The 15648-nt window shown below is 42.0% G+C and overlaps 1 protein-coding gene across 2 annotated transcripts in view; it reads left to right on the forward strand.

Annotated features, from left to right (window-relative positions):
- St6gal1 (ST6 beta-galactoside alpha-2,6-sialyltransferase 1) overlaps positions 1–15648 on the forward strand; it is a 135866-nt gene that overhangs the window by 79836 nt on the left and 40382 nt on the right. Inside the window, exon 1 of one of the 2 annotated variants that reach the window (XM_048804044.1) lies at positions 8636–8766. The exons of the other annotated variant lie outside the window; for it this stretch is intronic. The gene's annotated coding sequence lies outside the window, so the exon portion shown is untranslated. Of the gene's footprint in view, positions 1–8635; positions 8767–15648 lie in introns of those variants that run through there. 2 annotated transcript variants of the gene reach the window in all.

The raw sequence follows: 15648 nt of genomic DNA on the forward strand, positions 1-15648 counted from the left end.
CCCCCCCCCCCCCCTTGTCTTACTTCCTCCAGAGTGCCACATTTCTATTTTCTTTGCTGTGGATCACTGTCTGAAATAGTTAACGCCAAAAATGGCAAATATTGGTTTTGTTGAAGTAAACATTAAGGCCGTGGGTTAAGCCAAAAGCAAATATTGATTTGAGACACTCATCCTTTCAGAAATGAAGACTTCTCCACCTCACAGCAGTTGAGTCAGGCTGAAGCCTCCTGTCCTCTTCCCCTCCTTCCTTTTGGCCCAGGTATACAAACTACCATTTATTAGGCACTTATCATGTCCCAGCCAGTGCACCATTCGTACAGCTTCTCAAAGCCACCTGTGAGGCGGATGGATTTGCACACACATTACAGAAAACTGAACATTTGTGTTATTTGCCTAAAACCCTCCTGATTGAATAATAAAGCTGAGAACCAAATTTAGATTTGTCTGACTCCAGAGCGTGGTTCAAATGAAATTTAGCACCAGCCTTCCCAACCCGGCTGTGTCTGAGGTGTCTCCCTATCTCAGTCTGGGTTCTTGCCTCTTTATCACAGGGGGCTTGCACCTAGTTCTTCATGTCCTGTGAACCTGGAGTCAAAGCTGATTGAGCTCTTAGCTCGGTGGGGATCTTCAATGGGGGTGATGGTGGGCACATCCCATGATCCAAGTCTCCTTTTCTTCACATATCAAATAGGTTCCACAATGACCTCCTTTAGGGGGCTGTTTTGCAGATGAAAAAGGTACCTGGCACAATGCCTGACACATAGTAGGCATCTAACTAGCAGTGGCTATTATGTGTATGGTGGTCACTTTGGGGAGTGAGAAGGGGTGCTGTGAGGGCTGCAGGCTGCACCCTTTCTCCACTGGCTCTCCCTCTTCCTCCCCCATCAGAGGCCCTTCATCTGCTCTCCACTACGTACTGCATACCTGATCATGCCAGACCCTTCTACCCGATGCTCACAGTGCTGCAAAGTAAGACTGAGTTTCCTGCTTTGGCTTTCTCTCTGCCGCTCAGCTCTGCACACCTGCTTGGTCTCTGCAGCTTTTCACTGGCACCCTGCACTTGCCAACTCCCATGCCATCGTCCTCCCCTTGCCCAGGCCTTTCCTGGAGGGGCTGAGAGCTCACCATCCATTAAGCTTCTCTGATCACTAGCTGGCTTTGGGCCCCTCATCCTGTGCTGAGATTCTTGAGCACCTGCTTTGTAAGAAGAAGATCATCATTTGTTTGGCCAATGAATCTAAGCCATAGGCTTACCTTCGGTCCTGGGATCACAGAGGTAACTACTTGGTTCAGGTACTCTCTGTGGCTATGGGGGCAAACAGACAACAGGAATAGTAAGTGAGGTATTTGGGCCCTCATCTGGATTCCCAGGGTATTTAAGACTGTGAGAGTCTTGAAGGCAGCAGTGACAGTTTCATCTTGGCCCACTGTTCTCAGTTCATAGTTAATTTGTGTTTTGGTTGTATTAACCGATCTGAATGGATATGGTCAGAATGGGTTAGGTCTTGGCTCTGCCATTCCCAGGACAGCATTGGCGGTGAGAGTAGGGTAGGTTGGGGATGAGGGTGGGCAACCCAAGGACAGCTTGTTTTTTCCTCCCCTTCCATCCTCTTAAGTTACATTCTGTAACTGGGGTCACAGAGTTGCGATATTTTAGTGACTTGCTGTTGGATAATGGGGAGGGAAGCACATGACTTCATAGCCAGATTCCTGGGTAAGCCATTCAGCCTCCCCCAGCTTCAGCTTCTTCCTTCATACAATGTTGACACTGTAGGCTCTTACTGTATGTTTGACTTGGGGTGTTTGGCCCAAAATAACAAAATCACATACGCGTTGCAAAGCACATGGTTGCCCCATGATACACAGAATTGACAGTTTAAATGATTTCCATCCCTTATTGATTTTGTAAACACAGAGCTATAGGGATTTCCGAATCTATTAAAGGAAACTAATCACTGAGTGTAAACTTTCCTTAATGTGGACCTACATTTTGTTTTATTTGGGACCCATAGTTTACAAGCAAGCAGTTTTTTCAGCCAGTTCCTGATACATGGGAGTGGACAGAATCTCTTGCACACTAGATCCTGGCCTGAGTGTGAGCAGCACTTTCATGCACTAAGGGGCTGGCTCCTGTCAGCTTTCTATTCATCATCACTCCTGAGTGAAATCAGGCTGCTTCATGCCCAGGACCTTTAGGGTTGATCTCAAATAGTTAAAAATCTCAAATGTTGATTCTGTAAATGCCAAAGGTCAACTGTACTTTAAGCAATGAGCCAGAGCTTCCAGGGATTCAATGAGGTATGTCAAGTTATTTGCACACTAAATGTGCTGCTGGTTTGAGACCTTTATCATTAATTGGACCTTTTGATTCTGTAGTTGAATGGGCATGGCTGTGGCTGGAAGAGTCACAGGTTAAATGAGATGGCTATTTTAGTATAGGCATTAAGAATTCTGTCTTTGGGGGCTGGGGCTGAAACTCAGTCACAGAGTGTTTGCCTAGCATATGTGAAACACTGGGTTCAGTCCTCAGCACTACATAAAAATAAACAAATCAAAAGAATGCTGTCTTCGGATTTAGCCAGCACTGGGTTCGGGTCTTGGCTCTGCCATCTACTAGATCTAGTGTCTTTGAGATTCAGTTTCGTACATGTGGAATGGATTGGATATTGGTGCCAAACTCACAGAACCACGGTGAGTACTGAATGGACTATTTTATGTGTAGATTTAGCACACTGCTGGGCAGATTTAGCAATGTGCTGGGCTCATGGAAAGCCTCCAGAGAGCAGTTATGGTGACTTCCCTCTGTCTTTCCCTGGGTGTGGTATCATATTCCCAGTAGAGGCTTCACATTTGGTTCATGTCTAAAACCATTTTCTTATCTACAAATCAACCACCTCCTTCTAACTCCAAACATCACAAGCACTGACAGTAAATGCCAGCCAGACATTTCCTTTATCAACAACTGTCTGTAAATCTGTGCTAGGTAGTGCTGAGAAGCAGACTGAGGAGGGCTGATAATCTGTACCCCTGCAGGGCCAAGTCTGATTGAAAAACTAAGTCACTCACGCATAGCACCTTGAGGGACATGCAAGAGAGTGTTCACTCAGGTTGGGAGTGTGAGTAGAAGTCTACACAGGAGGAGGACTTCATAGGGGAGCATCTGGAAGCCTTCTCCTGAATCTGGGGCCTGGGCTGCTGCTAGATCTGCTCTTGGGTTCCTGAAGGGAAGAAGGGAGTGGTGAGTGGGAAGGTTTGAGGCTGACATTAACTATTGAATGCTAATGTCTGTGGATCTGGCCTCTTAAAAAAAAAAGTCCAAACTTCCTTTGGTCAGCGTGTTCCACTAACCACCAATCAAGTGCAGATTATAATGTTGTATGTGTGTGGTGGGGAGGGAAGCTCTTAGAAAATCAGCACCTTCTTTCAGGGGAGAATGACTTGGGCCAAGAACTGAAGTCCAGCCTGAGCTCTTGTCTGGGACTATTCAGAGTGCAACAACTCCTTTACCCGAGAAATGGATCATTAGCCATGTTGCTGCCTCTGTCATCTGGTGACCAAAGTCAAGACCACAGTCTGGGAAACAGAGAGGTGAAAGGTTCACCTTGATGCAAGGTCATTGTTCTTCCTCTGGTAGTCCTGACTCCCCTGGCCTATTGACAGACATGAATTATTCAGAAGAGGTGGTCCCCTCTGACCCAAGGAGCCCAGAGTCGATGACACTGGGAAAGCCAAGATTCTTTTAAAAATATTGATGTATTTTATCTTACTATATGATACTGCTGAAGCAGTGGTTGGACACTTCCTTAAGAACCGGCTAATTATTCAGCAGGAAGTTGTTGTGGAGGAGTCTGTGGTAAGTAGGGGCTTAAGATGCTTGAGCTACACATTGACTCATCAGCCATGTGCGCCCTGGGCTGAGCTCACATTGTCCCTGTCCCTCCCAGGGAAGGCTGGGGCTCCCTCCCATTCTGCCCAAGGCACTCTTGTGATCTTTCACACCATTTGAGGCCTTTATTGCTGAAAATAAAAAATAAAAAATAAAAAAATCTACTGAAGATAATGTCGGACATTTATGTTTTTACAATACTTCCTAAGTGATGTTAATGCCCAGTTAAGATAGCGAGGCAATGTTCCCAGGTCCCTTTCACCCACACTCAACCTTGGTTATGAGACTAGAGGTGGGTGGGACAAGAGGGGTACACAGAATGCTTTACAGCTCTGAGGACAAACTTAAAGAAACCTGCTTTCCTCTGCGTTTAATTCCCCTTACTCTTTGCATGATGGCCTGTTTGGCTTTGGCCTGGTGGTGGGAGAGACATTTATTTGCTAAGATGGGAGAGGTAAACGGTTGTTACCTTGGTGACTTTGAGGAGACATGGTTGTGCAGGAATGATTTCTTGTGTTGAAGAAATGTCATGGAACACTGGCTCTGACTCCTTCTGCCCAACTGAGACTATGGTGGAAGGAAACAACAGCCTCTGGCAGGACACCAGCCCCGGAGCTCCTGGAGAATATGAGGATTAAGACATTAATAGGCACTATGGTTCTGTCTAAAGACATGGTTAAACTGAGGTTCCAAGAGAGATACTTAGGCCAGTAAACTAAGTAGTTTACTGTAAATAAACTTAGCAGGACTTAAGAGAAAATTCAGAGGAGATCTTTCTCTCTTATTTTGTTGCCACATGGTCTTCCTTTGCAATTCAACATGTGAGAATTTGGGGCAGCCTAATTTTGGCGGCCAGGCTGTAACAGCTCTGCTGTCTGTCTTGAGGGGAGGTATCTTTCTGATGTAGCTACTGCTCTGCATTTACCTGCTGAGCACTGATCTGGGGAGGGAGGCTTGTATCTGATTTGGCCATCAGTAAAATTCTGGTTTTACATTGCTGTTCTCATGATTTCTAAGAACTCAAAGCCAGATTCTTTGGATAAACTTAGAATGAGTTGATTCTGCCTACTTGGGGGGAGTTTGGGGTGGCTTTTCTAAGCACCCCCCTGTATCCACCCAACAAGTAGAACCTGTTTTTTAGGAGGTATGCTGAGCAAGAATTTTGTTTATTGTCAGGATCAAGAGTTATGATTAAATTAGGGCAAGTTATGTAAAACAGAATTCCTTGCTCAGGGTCTCCAGAGACCCACTAGACACTTTCAGTATTTCAAAAAGCCAAATGGGAAAAGCACATTTGCTACAATAAATCTTCACCGCCAAAAAAATCAAGTTCCAGTGTATTGTGTTGTATGTTTTTCATGTGATCTCATTCTGATTAGACCTCTTATTGTCAGTAATATCTTTGTTCATTTGATAACACAAAAGGACCAAAATTCTTCAAGTTAGTTGACACCATCTTTTAAAATCTGGGGATCATGTCAGGGAAGCAAAATACAAGAGGTACTTGGTATGGAAGAATTTAGGAACCATTGGCTTTGACTAAATTAAGGGAACTTGTGCTATTTTGGGGGTGCTAGTGAAATGTTAGGGTGAAGAGAGATGAAAAATCTATAGCTAAAAACTCTGATGAAGTTCTTAGATAAGAAGAAATAAATATTCAGGGAGTCTCCTCTGGGTAGGTCTCTTAGGGTAGTGCTAGCTGCTATAACAAATAAAGGTAATGCTGATTGCTACAACAAACGCACTTCTTATCTTTGTTTAATTACCTTGGCTCAGAAATGACAAATATTAGTATGGCAATATGTAAATCAATGGATGTGTAACTGATGTGATTCTGCAATCTGTATACGGGGTAAAAATGGGAGTTCATAACCCACTTGAATCAAAGTGTGAAATATGATATATCAAGAACTATGTAATGTTTTAAACAACCAACAATAAAAATTAAAAAAAAAAGAAATGACAAATATTAGTTTTGTTCACATTTTATTGCTGATGACTAGTGAAATGACTTCATCTAGATGCAGAGTGTGTGTGTGTATGTATGTGTGTGTGTTTTCACATGTACACATGTGAAAATGTGCACTTCCTGGAAAATGTCACCCCTATCTGGGAAGTCACCTATAGCAGAAGAAAGTTTTTGGCAAATGCCTGACATGAGGAAACAAAAAGAGGAGTCATTACAGGATCAAGTGGCAGCTGAAGAGTTCAGGATCTTAGAGGAAGGAGAGTCCATTATGGCAGAGATTCTGGAGGCCAGGACACACAGACTGCTTCTTGGAGGCATTATGGCTAGTGGAGATAGCCTTTTGCGTTAAGGTCTGTAGGAGCAGATATTCTGGTTTCAAGGTCAACAAGAAGATGAGGTTCGTACAAAGTTCGGGGCATAGTCTACAGAAGGTGAAGATGGTGAGCAACAACTGCAGTTGACTTGTAACCCCCCGAAGAGCCTGAGTAGAGGGACATGCTAGAGCGCACAACCAGCTCGCAAAGATGGAATAATGTGGCTCACATCCCAGTTTTGCCATTTGCCATGACATCTTGAGAAAATGACTTAAATTCTCTGAGCTTCAGTTTCTTCCTTTAAAGAAGAGGCTTGTTAATGTCCCACCTCCCAGGGTGATGGTCAGGATTGAATTTGGTAACATATAAAATGTGAGCACCCAGGAAGAGCTCAGTAAATGGGAACATGGATCTTTTGTACCTGGATTTTTTACAACAGCTTCTTGAAAGCACTTTCTTTTGTGCTCTCACCAATCTTCCCCCTACCACAGTGAATTCTCCATGTAGTAGCCAGAACAGTCCCTTTCAAACATAAGTCAGCCAATTCTTAGAGGGAAAAGCCAAGATTCTTTTAAAAATATTGATGTATTTTATCTTACTTTATGATACTGCTGAAAGTGTCTAGTTCCATAGTCTCATGAAAATGGAAGAGAGAGAGAGAAAGAGAGAACTGTTTCCACCTCAACAAATTGGGAAATTTGGGGCAATGTGTGGTTGCTTGCTATGATTGTACCAGAATTCTTGGAAAATACTGGCAGTAAAACTTACACTGTGAGGTAGTGACCTGAGAAAGGATTCCTCAGTAAAATATTCTGAAAATTTAATAGCAAATAGGTAATAAATTTTAGATTCTCTGTCACCTAAAGTAATCTTGATTAAAGCTTTAAATGAACATGAAACAACAAGGCAAATGTCTGGGTAAGATTTCCTAATCTGTGGACCAAGACAACGAAGAAAATACCAGAAGATGTATTTGTTTTTGAGGAGAAGAAAAAGAGATCAGCTATATTAAAATGATTTTAGTTGGGCAATTTATGTGGATCATAAGACACACACAAAGTCAAAATTCTTGCACCAGTCTAGGGCCCTACACGCCTCTTCCGGTGCCCACCCCATGCCCGTCCTCTTGTGCACTCTGCCCTGGGCCTTGATGTTGTTCTTGAAGCATGCCGATATGCCCCTGCCTAGGCATTTTACTGCCCTCCACCTGCTACCCTTTTCACCAGGAAGCTGCATGACCTTCTCCCTTCCTCACCACCTTTCCTTTAATGACTCCTCAGTGAGACTTCCTCTGATCATTTTTAAAATCTCCACCACCACCCCCACCTCACCCCAGGTGGTCTCCATCCCTCTGCCCTGCTTTTCTGCAGAGTGGTTATCTCCTTCCAGTGCACCACATACCTGTGTATTTTGATTCTTTATTTACCCCTCACTAGGTGGCAAATGCTGGGGGACTGGGGATTTCTGGCTTTGGTGCTGCTGTGTCCCCAGTCTGGCTCACAGTGGACCTATGTGCATTTTCTGGAGGAACAAACCTATTCTGAGTATTGGTGTGTATTTTCTTCCAGGCTTTGGGGCCACTGCAAAGTAGAAAAGCACAGGCATCGCTTGTTCATCTCCTAAATCCTCAATGCCTTTAGATTGTAGGACTTAGATCCTTTCAAACATTAAAAAAAGAAAATATCCATACACAGAAAACAAACAAACGATCAAAACTAACCTAGGAGGACCTTGAACTTGAAATCATCATATCTCAACCAGTATTAAAACATAACAGTTTGCAGGACATAGAACTGAGGAGTACCTTAAACACACTGCAAGGAAGTCATCAGCTAGATGAGGAGTGTGGGTTGTTCCAGGGGACAAATGAACATGTGTCCTCAGTGGAAGAGAATAAAATAGTGTCATGTGGGGAGGTGGGACACTGTTATAGATTAAAATCAAGTTGAAAACGGCCTATTATCCAAACAAACAGTGCTGACCTTTTGTAGATCCTCATTTGAGCAATTTAGTGTGAGGTACATACTCAAGAGAGTTGGTAAAAATTTGTGAGTAGCTTGGATTTTAGGGGATAGTGGCAATATGGTCACAGCTAATTATCATAAATAGATTCATATGTTCTGTGGAGAACCTGGTATGGTAATTTAGAGAACTGAATTCAATAGAAAAGTTTATGAGGCCCATATTCTCAGTAGTTCCAAGGATGATACATAACTAATACCATTTTATTTGCCAGTCAGTCAGTTGATATCTACAAAGAATGTCATGTTAAGGCTGAATTTTCTTATGGAGCCCAATTGAGAAGAGCTGGTAGGAACCAGTGAGGTGAAATCTGACATTTGCTTTAAAGTGCTGGGGTGTGGGGAGGTGGAGAGGTGGGGAGGTGGAGGAAGTGAAACAGTTCCTCTTTCAGAGTTGGAGGCGGGCTTGTATTCTCTTTTTCTGTAGTACAGGGGTGTGGTGTAGTATAGGGGAGTGGAAGAAAGAGGGGCATGTGGTGCTGTATTTATTCAGCCCTTTTTATAGGCCCTTTTTACTCCTTCCTCCTCTGCTTAACTTTGATTTGTGGAGCGGAATGCAGATTGGTCATTATTGAGGTAAGATTGGGGAAGATGCCTACTGGGACTGGGGCTTTCACTACCTATACTGGGGAATGGGTATTTATGTAGAAGGAAAGCTAATGGGAAGTGAAGGGCCTATTTTTGATCAGCCATCTGTCAAATAGACGATAACTTCTGCAAGCATACCTTTTTCTGTCTGTGGGACACCAGGTTCAAGACAGTAGCAAGTGGCCAAAATTTTCTTGTTGCTTTATGTATTCAGAGTGATTGACTCTGGTCAGGGACCACTGCCATGTGGATGGGAAGGACTCAACACCCCCCCTACCAAGTTCTGTTCTCTAGGCCCATTAGAAAACCTCTGTGCAAAGATCTGCAGGAATTTCTGAAGATTTCCTTATCTTCTCCATCAGTACCTTCTCTGGCTGGAAGAAGATCTAATCTCTGGTAAGCAGCCCCTTTTGCGGTCTGAGTCTGGAATAGTTAGGTCAGGCAGGAATAAAAGCCCCTTTATCTTCAGAGCTTTTTTCTGCACAGGATCTCCCTGTCCCCACCCTTACCCCTGCAGTTAAGCGTACCCTCCATTAGATGTTTGCGAACTCAGCTTCGCAGACTGTAAATCTCTCATGGCTTCCTAAATACGCTTCTCAGATTCACTAGCTACAAATTGGTTTCCTGTTGCCTATAACACTTCTGACCTTTGCTGCTTTTTTCAGCAAAATAGTTACACGTCAGAAATGTTTTGACAAAACTGTTGATGTCTTGACCCGTGCTGGCTGCCACTCAATAGGCTGAAAGTGTCTAGGAGCTGGGGTGTGGGATCCCTGTCGGCAGGGACTAGCTCCTTGGAGACTGTAGGAAACTGGCGCTAACAATTTTACTGTAAGCTTTATTATTAGGAAATAAATGGACTAGGAGATAAGTGGACTCTGCCATAATAAAGAGACTTTAGCACATGGTAAATGCTTCATAATTATTAAATAAAATGATAAGATCTACCATTAATTTTCTCTGTGTACTACAGAGGTGAACTTTTAAGTATTATTCTCTGTGTGTTACAGATGAAGGCACAATGCACACAGAAATGATCAGGTGACTGACAGAAAAGCCAGGATTTGAATCTGGGTTTTTGAGATGACAGCCTCCGTCATTTCCAAAGCCAGGGCCACTTAAACTATTGGTAGCGAAGAACTAGGTTCTTTGCCCAGGTTCTCATATGTCAGTAGTTTTGCAATTTATAATAAAATGATTTATAGGATGATAAAATGAAATAAGAGGTCATTCAAAAGGCAAACCCCATTTAAAAATATTTGTTATATTTGATAGGAATAAAACTGTCCTTTGAAATTATTATAAAAGTTGTTTACACTCAGTTTCTGTACTTTTCTCCTCTTGGACCTTGAAAAACTTTTTCAGACAAGCACTTGTCGGTAGATCTCACTTTGAGTAGCACGTCCTAAGGTGCCTGTTTCTTGGTGCGTGGTGACTAGAACTCACTGACAGAATCTGCCTTCTGCACTCACTTTAGTAGACTTTATCAAATGCATATCGAATGTAAAATGCAGGCTGGGCGGAGGGGAACCTGATCATAGCTAGTCATTAGTCAGCGCAGAGAAGTGGGGGAGGTGAGGAATCAGCCAGCCATGGAGACTGCTGAGAAGCAGTGACCAGTAACATAGAAAAACCAGAACTGGAGGATTTGGAGGCCAGGTGAACAATATGTATCAAATAGGAAGAATCAAACAACTACTTACAGTCCTGCTGATGGGAGAAAAGATGAAGACTGAGCATTGACCACCTGCTTAACAACATGGAGGTTACAGAGGTCTTTGGTGACGCTACCAAGAACAGTTTTGTGGAGATGGGGAGGCTTGAAATGAGAATGGGAAGATGGGAATTGGAAATAGTGATATGGCCAAAGAGTTTTGGTATAAAGAGAAATAGGGCCAGAGCTGGAAGTTGAAATGAGGTCAAGAGATTTAGAGAAAGGGGCAGGGAAATGGAATTTGTTTAGAATTTGTTCATTAGCCAAATCTGTGAACTTTGGCTAGGCCAATTTTTTTAAGTCAATTCCTTCAGTAAAACAAACAATTATCTGTTGTAAACAAATATTATTGAGTGCCTACCATATGCCCTGCGCTCACTCCCTGTCATTCAGTGTATCCAGAAGACTAAATTGCCGAACAATCTTATTGGTCAAGAAAAAAAGAATTTGTAAACTATCCTTGTTCCTTACATAGCTCAATCTAAATACATCTGAAAAATGACATTGCATCTTTTTCATATTTGCTTTACTTTATTTTGGTTTTGGCTGAAGTATTTAAAGTAAATTTCATCTCTTACTACTTCACATGCAGAGGGCCTTGTAAAAAATAACTGCAATACAATTAATACACCTAACAAGATTAACAATAATTTCTTAATATCATATAATAGTTAATGTATATTCAAATAATCCACTTGTCTCCAAAGATGTTTTGTAAATTAAGGTGTAAGCAGGGTCTCTATTTGATAGTATTGTCATTTCTTTTAAGCTATTTGATTTTTTTTATGCTCAGTGACTTGTTGATGAAACAATTTCAATAGTTCTGTCTTCTGTTCTGAATTTGTCTGATAACATTCCTATGGTGTTGTTTAATTTTCTCTTTCTTCTGAATTTACTAAAAACTGGAGTTGCATACAAAGACTTGATAATAAGCAGATTAAACATGTGGGGTAAGAATGTTTCATAGGCAGCTACTGTCTAGGTGTCTCACTATTAGTGATGCAAAGCTGATCAGAGTCAGGAGGAGGCTGCCTGAATCATGAGAGGGTTTTCCTTTTTGTTCTTTTTGTTTTTAAAGGTTTTTTTTTTTTTTTTTTTTTTTTTTAAGATATGAGAATATTGGGTTGGGGATGTGGCTCAAGCAGTAACACGCTTGCCTGGCATGTGTGGGCACTGGGTTCATTCCTCAGCACCACATAAAATAAAGATGTTGTGTCCACCGAAAACCTGAAAAATAAATATTTAAAAAAATTCTCTCTCTCTTTCTGTCTTCTCTCTTAAAAAAAAAGATATGGGAATATCAGCATGTCTATGTGCTAATGAGAATGACCTTTGAGAAAGAGGTACTTGTTGATGCAGAGGAAAAAAGGGGGAAATTTTATATAATAATTTCCCTAAGTAGACAAGAGTGTACAGAATCCAGTTGATGAATGCTGGTCATTGCAAGTGTTAGATGCAACCAGTTCATGTAACAGAGAAAGAGACCTATGAAGAGACATATACACATAACTGTAGGTGATGTGGGCTGTGGTAGGGGACTTGAGCAACTTCTATTCTGGTACCTTATGTTTTCTCCATGAACAAGTAGCAAGTTCATCAGGGAAGAGTGAGAATGAGAGGAGAAAGTAAAAAAGAATTCTAGGAGGGTGGTGGGTGAATGTACTGGAAGTGCAGCATGTGACTGCTGGGAAGACTAAGGACCTTCTGGCAGTTAGTGATCAGTAACATGGAGTGAAATCAATACACATTGTTGTGTGGTTGTTATCTAGCCAAGTTCAATTGCATGGCTGCAGGTATGGGGTCAGACAGCATTGGATTTAGCCAGGATTGGGTTTTGGCCAACCATGTGATAAGAGAGGATAGGGGAGTTCTTTTAATGCTTAACTAAGGAATTTAAGCTGGTAGGAAGGATGTGGGAGGTGAGGGAGACCAAGGAGTTGATAGGATGAGCCACAGAAGATTGCTGGAGTTGGGAAGAGTTGGAAGAAGCTGGAAAGACAAGGAGTGGTGATTGGAAAAGGAAGTCTGAAATTGGGATTATGGAGGGGGTATATTTTTTGGAAATAAAAAGATCAGAATTCTAACCTGAGAGTGAGTAATTGATATCACAAATATGGGGGTAGAAGAGATTCAAGAGCTGTGAGGCCAGAGAACTAGACTATCTCGTAGGTGGATATGATATTCACATATAACTAAGCATCGCAGGAGAGATAGTGTTGGGGGAAATTACAGGGAGTCTTGAGCTAAAATATTCAAAGAATGAAGAGATGTGTGTGAATGAATGGTGTGGGAGTAGATGACTGCAGGGATAGTGGGTGGTGTGGTCCGCACAGCATAGCAGTAAGAATAATTTGTGGATGCATGAAACATTCTTAATACTGAGCCTGCATGTTGGTTGGCCTGAAGAAATGTTAGTGACTTTCATTCTGAGTCTATGTGAACAGAGAGCAGAGCTTAAACCACTGGATCCATTTTTACAGGGAAATTGATTTTCTTTCATTTTGAGGTCAAAAAGGCACAACAGCTTGGACAGCCATGTGCCACCTAGGGAGGTGTTGATTTCCCTGTCATTCAGTATATCCAGCAGACTAAATGAACATCTACACACCAGTGCTGTAGAGGGGATTCTGGCAATCAGGTTGTGGGGAGGAGGGAGGGATGGAGTCAGAACTAGCTTCATTCTTTCATTCAAGAGAAATTAGGAAAATCCCATTCATAATAGCCTCAAAAACAAAACAAAACAAAACTTGGCAATCAATCTAACAAAAGAGGTGAAAGACCTCTACAGTGGAAACTACAGAACACCAAAGAAAGAAAGAAGGCCCTAGAAGATGGAAAGATCTCCCATATTGTTGGAAGGCAGAATTAATATTCTCAAAATGGCCATACTCTCAAAAGTATTATACAGATTTAATTCAATTCCTATAAAATCCCAATGACATTCTTCATAGAACTAGAAAAAGCAATCATGAAAATTCATTTGGAAAAATAAGAGACCCAGAATAGCCAAAGCAATCCCTAGCAAGAAGATTGAAGCAGGAGGCATCGCAATACCAGTCATTAAATTATACTACAGAGCCCTAATAACAAAAAATGGCATGGTATTGGCACCAAAACAGACGCATAGACCAATGGTACATAATAGTAGGCACAGAGACAAACCCACATAAATAAACCCACATAAATAAACTCATACTAGACAAAGGTGCCCAAAACATTTATTAGAGAAAAGACAGCCTCCTCAACAAATGGTGCTGGGAAAACTGGAAATCCATATGTAGCAAAAATGAAATTAAATCTCTCTCTCTCACTCCGCACAAAACTCGACATTCTTTCATTCAAACATGACTCAACATTTCATAGTCATGATTCAGAGCCTGGCTACTAGATGCAGGGAGCCAGAGATGTCTCAAAGAAAGGAACTGTCAATATGGCTGGGACAGATCTGCTCTCAAATGTCACATAGGTTTATGAGGGACAGACGGGCATAGTGGAGTCACAGTGATCTCTGTGGGGTCATGGAAGGCTTCAAAGTCAAGGGGTTCTTTAATTGGTGTTAGAGTCTGAATGGGCATAGTGTGAACAAGGCAGGAAAGGACATTCCATAAAGATGAACTTTATAAGTATTGCATGAAAGAGAGAAATTCAAGTAGCAGTCCAAATGCCCCTTATCTTCCCTGTCTCATTTTCCCTGTTTGTAACTTGGGAATAACAATGGTGTCCACATGAGTGGGGCATGGTGAGGAATAAATGACATGTGTCGATAGTACTTGTCACAGGCACTGTTACAATCCCTTTGGATGTATGATCTTACTTGATTTTGTACATCACCCTATGAGATAGGATCTGTTATTCTTTCCATTTAGGCGAATTAACTGAGTTTTAGAGGGGTGAGTAGCCCAAGGTCATGTAACTGGTAAGACTTACATCAGTCTGACTTCAGCTCTTGTACTGTTAACCCCTAAGCTATTGTGAGTGCCGAGCATGAGCATATAGCTAGTTCTAAGTAAATGGCAGCCATTACTGTCATGAACACTAGTTTATCCTCCAGAGCAGAGGGTTCCGTTATCACTTCTGCAGCTGGTTGAAGACAGTGCTGCTGTCTAACTGTCAGCACTGTCACTATTTTTGGAAGGTCTTTATCATCACCTGCAATACATCTAGATAGTCAGTTGCACCACATTGCTTTAAATGGTTTGTTTTTTGAAATCAAGAGTGATTTTTATCTTCTTAAGGGCAAGTCTTTCAAGCTGATGCAGTTGACATCACAGAAGGAAAGCTGGGTTTGGTGCACTCTACTGGTGTCTATGGTGGAACTCAAACCAAAGCCTCATGTCCCAGCAGCACATGCATTGTTAGGGAAGCGCAGCAAAGCAGACTCCACACACAGTAGATATCACCTAAAGGCTAGTGCCTGATGGGGCTAAGAAAGCCTCTTCCATCACTGATGACTGAAATATGCAGAATTCTCAAAAGGGCTGCTTCACTCAACAAATATTATTGAGTGCCTACCATATGCCCTGCATTCACTTAGTGTTTGGAGATGCCAGCATTAGTGGTGAAGAGGACTGACAAGGTTCCTACTTATAGAACTTCATTATAATATTATTATTATTATTTATTTTTTAAAGTTCTGATTGGACACAATACCTTTATTTTATTTATTTATTTTTATGTGGTGCTAAGGATCGAACCCAGCGCCTCGCACATGCTAGGTGAGTGCTGTACCGCTGAGCCACAACCCTAGCCCCTAGAGCTTCACATTTTTATTAGAAGGAGACAAACAGCAATCAACTCAAATATGAATGTGCACATAATGATAAGTGCTGATGTGAGAAAGGAAACCCATGCCTTAAGAAGAGGGATTCTTATCAAAGTCATTTCCTGATTCTCCCAGGAAGCTACTCCCAAACCAGATCTTTTCTGAATTGATAAGGCGTGCCAAAATTTTAGCCAGGGATATGATTATGCCTCTCACTTTTGCCCTGTCAGTCATGCCTAGGTTCTCTCTACTTGCTTGAAAAACTGGGGTTCTCCCAACCTGAAAGCCCCCTCACCACCTTCAAAGGAGGATTTTCTCCTGATGGTAGAGGATGATGCCTGTTATATGGTGTTCTCTTAGTTTTCATAATACTACGTCCGTCACCCCCCCCCCC

Source organism: Marmota marmota, unplaced genomic scaffold (genome assembly GCF_001458135.2).
Source record: "Marmota marmota marmota unplaced genomic scaffold, marMar, whole genome shotgun sequence".
Classification (NCBI taxonomy): domain Eukaryota; kingdom Metazoa; phylum Chordata; class Mammalia; order Rodentia; family Sciuridae; genus Marmota; species Marmota marmota.